The sequence below is a fragment of the Eleutherodactylus coqui genome, chromosome 1 (assembly GCF_035609145.1).
Source record: "Eleutherodactylus coqui strain aEleCoq1 chromosome 1, aEleCoq1.hap1, whole genome shotgun sequence".
Classification (NCBI taxonomy): Eukaryota; Metazoa; Chordata; class Amphibia; order Anura; family Eleutherodactylidae; genus Eleutherodactylus; species Eleutherodactylus coqui.
In genome coordinates this window covers 100,036,676-100,043,872 of record NC_089837.1, presented here as the reverse complement: position 1 = coordinate 100,043,872, position 7,197 = coordinate 100,036,676, and positions in this window count along the sequence as shown.

Genomic DNA, 7,197 nt, shown 5'->3' with positions numbered 1-7,197 from the left:
ATCCGTCACTGTGTCATTCCCATCACTTTCCTGAATTGCCCAGATTTTCACACATGAAAACCTTAGCGAGCATCGGCGAAATACAAAAATGTTCTGGTCGCCCATTGACTTCAATGGGGTTCGTTGTTCGAAACGAACCCTCGAGCATCACGGGAAGTTCGTTCCGAATAACGAACACCCGAACATTTTGGTGTTCGCTCATCTCTAGTTATAAATGAATCACTAGTCACCAATTATCCTACTGTTTGTGGATTGGTCATGCAGCTTTACAAATTTCATACATCACATTTCAGAGGGTGTAAGGAAAACGTAACACCCATTCTTTCATGCAGGAACATGATCTTGTGTTGCTTTTCATTTACTCATTACCACAAAAATAGTTGCATCTACAAACATATAATCCTTAGTAGAAATGCATAGTAATTAGAGATGAGCGAGCACCAAAATGCTCGGGTGCTCGTTACTCGAGACGAACTTTTCGCGATGCTCGAGGGTTCGTTTCGAGTAACGAACCCCATTGAAGTCAATGGGCGACCCGAGCATTTTTGTATATCGCCGATGCTCGCTAAGGTTTTCATTTGTGAAAATCTGGGCAATTCAAGAAAGTGATGGGAACGACACAGCAACAGATAAGGCAGGCGAGGGGCTACATGTTGGGCTGCATCTCAAGTTCCCAGGTCCCACTATTAAGCCACAATACCGGCAAGAGTGGGCCCCCCCCCTCCCAACAACTTTTACTTCTGAAAAGACCTCATTAGCAATGCATACCTTAGCTAAGCACCAGACTACCTCCAACAAAGCACAATCACTGCCTGCATGACACTCCGCTGCCACTTCTCCTGGGTTACATGCTGACCAACCCCCCCCCCCCCGCACGACCCAGTGTCCACAGCGCACACCAAACTGTCCCTGCCCAGACTTCAGCTGCCCTCATGCCACGCCACCCTCATGTCTATTTATAAGTGCATCTGCCAGAGGAAAAGCAGGCACACACTGCAGAGGGTTGGCACGGCTAGGCAGCGACCCTCTTTAAAAGGGGCGGGGCGATAGTCCACAATGCTGTACAGAAGCAATGCGAAATCCAATCCTGTGCCACCTCCATCTGGAGCTGCACACGTGGGCATAGCAATGGGGAACCTATGTGCCACACACTATTCATTCTGTCAAGGTGTCTGCATGCCCCAGTCAGACCGCGTTTTTTTATAAATAGTCACAGGCAGGTACAACTCCGCAATGGGAATTCCGTGTGCACCCACAGCATGGGTGGCTCCCTGGAACCCACCGGCTGTACATAAATGTATCCCATTGCAGTGCCCTGGACAGCAGAGCTAACGTCAGATTAAATGCAGGTGGGCTTCGGCCCACACTGCATGCCCCAACCTGACCGGGCTTTTTAATTCATAGACACAGGCAGGTACAACTCCCTATTATGAATTCCCTGTGGACCGACAGCATGGGTGGGTGCCAGGAAGCCACCGGCGGTACATAAATATATCCCATTGCATTGCCCATCACAGCTGAGGTAATGTCATGTTTAATGCAGGTGGGCTTCGGCCCACACTGCATGCCCCAGTCAGACTGGGGTTCTTTAGAAGTGGACACATGCAGTTACAACTCCCTGTGGACCCACAGCATGGGTGGGTGCCAGGAAGCCACCGGCGGTACATAAATATATCCGATTGCATTGCCCATCACAGCTGAGGTAATGTCATGTTTAATGCAGGTGGGCTTCGGCCCACACTGCATGCCCCAGTCAGACTGGGCTTCTTTAGAAGTGGACACATGCAGTTACAACTCCCTGTGGACCCACAGCATGGGTGGGTGCCAGGAAGCCACCGGCGGTACATAAATATATCCCATTGCATTGCCCATCACAGCTGAGGTAATGTCATGTTTAATGCAGGTGGGCTTCGGCCCACACTGCATGCCCCAGTCAGACTGGGGTTCTTTAGAAGTGGACACATGCAGTTACAACTCCCTGTGGACCCACAGCATGGGTGGCTCCCTGGAACCCACCGGCGGTACATAAATATATCCCATTGCAGTGCCCAACACAGCTGATGTAACGTCAGCTGTAATGCAGGTGGGCTAAAAATTAATTTGATTACACTGTAGGCGAGGGCCCCCAAAAATTGGTGTACCAACAGTACTAATGTACCTGAGAAAAACTGCCCATGCCCAACCAAGAGGGCAGGTGAAACCCATTAATCGCTTTGGTTAATGTGGCTTAATTGGTAACTAGGCCTGGAGGCAGCCCAGTGAAAATAAAAATTGGTTGAGGTGAAAGTTTCAACGTTTTAATGAGCATTGAAACGTATAAAAATTGTTTAGAAAAATTATATGACTGAGCCTTGTGGGCCTAAGAAAAATTGCCCGTTCGGCGTGATTATGTGAGGTTTCAGGAGGAGGAGCAGGAGGAGGAGGAGGAATATTATACACAGATTGATGAAGCAAAAAGGTCCCCGTTTTGGATGGTGATAGAGAACGATGCTTCCATCCGCGGGTGCAGCCTACGTATTGTTTAGGTATCGCTGCTGTCCGCTGGTGGAGAAGAGAAGTCTGGCGAAATCCAGGCTTTGTTCATCTTGATGAGTGTAAGCCTGTTGGCACTGTCGGTTGACAGGTGGGTACGCTTATCCGTGATGATTCCCCCAGCCACACTGAACACACTCTCTGACAAGACGCTAGCCACAGGACAAGCAAGCACCTCCAGGGCATACAGCGCGAGTTCAGGCCACGTGTCCAGCTTCGACACCCAGTAGTTGTAGGGGGCAGAGGCGTCACCGAGGACGGTCGTGCGATCGGCTACGTACTCCCTCACCATCCTTTTACAGTGCTCCCGCCAACTCAGCCTTGACTGGGGACCGGTGACACAGTCTTGCTGGGGAGCCATAAAGCTGGCAAAGGCCTTGGAGAATGTTCCCCTGCCTGCGCTGCACATGCTGCCTGATCTCTGCGCCTCCCCTGCTACCTGGGCCGCGGAAATGCGCCTTCGGCCACTAGCGCTGTCGGATGGGAAGTTTACCATCAGTTTGTCCACCAGCGCCCTGTGTTATAGCATCGCTCTCGAACCCCTTTCCTCTTCGGGAATGAGAGTGGAAAGGTTCTCCTTATACCGTGGGTCGAGCAGTGTGTACACCCAGTAATCCGTAGTGGCCAGAATGCGTGTAACGCGAGGGTCACGAGAAAGGCATCCTAACATGAAGTCAGCCATGAGTGCCAGGGTACCTGTACGCAACACATGGCTGTCCTCACTCGGAAGATCACTTTCAGGATCCTCCTCCTCCTCCTCCTCCTCTGGCCATACACGCTGAAAGGATGACAGGCAAGCAGCATGTGTACCCTCAGCAGTGGGCCAAGCTGTCTCTTCCCCCTCCTCCTCATGCTCCTCCCCCTCCTCCTCCTCCTCCTCCTCTGGCCATACACGCTGAAAGGATGACAGGCAAGCAGCATCTGTACCCTCAGCAGTGGGCCAAGCTGTCTCTTCCCCCTCCTCCTCATGCTCCTCCCCCTCCTCTTCCTCCTCAACGCGCTGAGATATAGACATGAGGGTGCTCTGACTATCCAGCGACATACTGTCTTCCCCCGCCTCCGTTTCCGAGTGCAAAGCGTCTGCCTTTATGCTTTGCAGGGAACTTCTCAAGAGGCATAGCAGAGCAATGGTGACGCTAATGATTGCAGCATCCCCGCTCAGCATCTGGGTAGACTCCTCAAAGTTTCCAAGGACCTGGCAGATGGCTGCCAACCAGGCCCACTCTTCTGTAAATAATTGAGGAGGCTGACTCCCACTATGCCGCCCATGTTGGAGTTGGTATTCCGCAATAGCTCTACGCTGCTCATAGAGCCTGGCCAACATGTGGAGCATAGAGTTCCACTGTGTGGGCACGTCGCACAGCAGTCGGTGCACTGGCAGATTAAACCGATGTTGCAGGGTCCGCAGGGTGGCAGCGTGCGTGTGGGATTTGCGGAAATGTGCGCAGAGCTGGCGCACCTTTCCGAGCAGGTATGACAAGTGTGGGTAGCTTTTCAGAAAGCGCTGAACCACCAAATTAAAGACATGGGCCAGGCATGGCACATGTGTGAGGCTGCCGAGCTGCAGAGCCGCCACCAGGTTACGGCCGTTGTCACACACGACCATGCCCGGTTGGAGGCTCAGCGGAGCAAGCCAGCGGCCGGTCTGCTCTGTCAGACCCTGCAGCAGTTCGTGGGCCGTCTGACTCTTCTCTCCTAAGCTGAGTAGTTTCAGCACGGCCTGCTGACGCTTGCCCACCGCTGTGCTGCCATGCCGCGCGACACCGACTGCTGGCGACATGCTGCTGCTGACACATCTTGATTGCGAGACAGAGTTTGCGTAGGAGGAGGAGGAGGGTGGTTTAGTGGAGGAAGCATACACCGCCGCAGATACCACCACCGAGCTGGGGCACGCAATTCGGGGGGTGGGTAGGACGTGAGCGGTCCCAGGCTCTGACTCTGTCCCAGCCTGCACTAAATTCACCCAATGTGCCGTCAGGGAGATATAGTGGCCCTGCCCGCCTGTGCTTGTCCACGTGTCTGTTGTTAAGTGGACCTTGGCAGTAACCGCGTTGGTGAGGGCGCGTACAATGTTGCGGGAGACGTGGTCGTGCAGGCCTGGGACGGCACATCAGGAACAGTAGTGGCGACTGGGAACCGAGTAGCGCGGGGCCGCCGCCGCCATCATGCTTTTGAAAGCCTCCGTTTCCACAAGCCTATACGGCAGCATCTCCAGGCTGATCAATTTGGCAATGTGCACGTTTAACGCTTGAGCGTGCGGGTGTGTGGCGGCGTACTTGCGCTCACGCTCAAACAGTGGCGCTAGCGACGTCTGGACGCTGCGCTGAGAGACATTGCTGGATGGGGCCGAGGACAGCGGAGGTGAGGGTGTGGGTGCAGGCCAGGAGACGGTAGTGCCTGTGTCCTGAGAGGGGGGTTGGATCTCAGTGGCAGGTTGGGGCACAGGGGGAGAGGCAGTGGTGCAAACCGGAGGCGGTGAACGGCCTTCGTCCCACCTTGTGGGGTGCTTGGCCATCATATGCCTGCGCATGCTGGTGGTGGTGCCTCCCCAGCTGATCTTGGCGCGACAAAGGTTGCACACCACTGTTCGTCGGTCATCAGGCGTCTCTGTGAAAAACTGCCACACCGTAGAGCACCTTGACCTCTGCAGGGTGGCATGGCGCGAGGGGGCGCTTTGGGAAACAGTTGGTGGATTATTCGGTCTGGCCCCGCCTCTACCCCTGGCCACCGCACTGGCTCGGCCTGTGCCCACACCCTGACTTGGGCCTCCGCGTTCTCGCCCGCATCCACGTCCTCTAGGCCTACCCCTACCCCTCAGCATGGTGTATTACCAGTAGTGCAGAAACAGAACGCTGTAATTAAATGTGCCGCTTATTGGCCTGTGGTTGGAGGCTGACTTCGCTTACGGAACGCCAGGAAATAATTTTGCGCAAGCCTGCTGTAACACTTAGCTGGCTGCGTATGAATTTGGAGAACTACTACACCCAGCACAGACCCAGAACACTGAGGACAGTCACAGGCAGCCCAAATAGATTTTTTTCCCCAAATTTTTTTGCAAAGGCCCACTGCCTATACTCAATCAATATGTCTTCTGTCCCTGCCTAAGCGCTTCTGGCCCTGGAGTATTACTGCAGGGCGCAATGCTCTGCACGGCCGATATACCAAAAAAAAAAATGTGCAAAACTGCAAAAAGCAGCCTCCACAGTACTGCACACGGTTAGATGTGGCCCTAAGAAGGACCTTTGGGGTTCTTGAAGCCTAAAATCACTCCTAACACTCTCCCTATAGCAGCTCCAACACGATAGCACTTTCCCTGATCTCTGTCAGAATGCATCTGTGGCGAGCCGCGGGAGGGGCCGATTTATATACTCGGGTGACACCTGATCTCGCCAGCCACTCACTGCAGGGGGGTGGTATAGGGCTTGTACGTCGCAGGGGGAAGTTGTAATGCCTTCCCTGTCTTTCTATTGGCCAGAAAAGCGCGCTAACGTCTCAGAGATGAAAGTGAAAGTAACCCGAACATCGCGTGGTACTCGTTACGAGTAACGAGCATCTCGAACACGCTAATACTCGAACGAGTATCAAGCTCGGACGAGTACGTTCACTCATCTCTAATAGTAATAGATTTGGTGTAGTACTAGTATACAGCTAGGTGTAAGTGACAGGCTTTGTGGAGCAGTGTAGCAAACTTATTATTGTGGATAAATGATGAATAGCAGCAGTGGAACATCTGATAAGCAGCGGGACATCTGAGAGTACTCGTAACATAGGGAGAAAAGTAGGAACTCTCCTTCAAAATAGAGAGTGCTGACAATTAATAGAGGTATTCCCAGAATATATATATATATATATATATATATATATATATATATATATATATACACACTAAAAGGGTAGTACACAGAATAGCCTGTAGAGGGCTGTAGACAGGCATTTTGACAACCTGTGGGTGTGGCAGGAGGTGAGATAAAATGATCAGTTCCTGACACACTCAGGGGAAAGCTGGCTGCCAGGAGCCTGACGTTCGTGTAAAACTTTCTGGGTGTGTCACACCAGTCTGACAGAGGAGGATGCCCTTAAGGTACCCAAAGTGGGGGATAGTGATGGAGTTCCTGTGGATTGTGTAACCTAGACATCATATGCTGTTGTAGCTTTTACAAGTTTGCTGTGCGGTGTATGGAATAAATGCTAGTGGAAGCCAGATTTACAAGAAACTGCAAGTCTCCTGGAGCCTTTATGCATATGGTACCCATCCATCCTGAGTGAAAGATGGCGATTCTAATAGCTGAGTGACCCCGACTTGCCACAAGATATATATACATACACAAACACACACACTTCAACATGAAGCATCAAAGGGTAACAGTAAGACATGTTTGACTTCAGCAATCACATTATGTGCCTAAAGTGGTCACCATTAATATCCAGACTAGAGATGAGCGAGCACCAAAATGCTCGGGTGCTCGTTACTCGGGACGAAATTTTTGCGATGCTCGAGGGTTCGTTTCGAGTAACGAACCCCATTGAAGTTAATGGGTGACCCGAGCATTTTTGTATATCGCCGATGCTCGCTAAGGTTTCCATTTGTGAAAATCGGGGCAATTCAAGAAAGTGATGGGAACGACACAGCAACGGATAGGGCAGGCGAGGGGCTACATGTTGGGC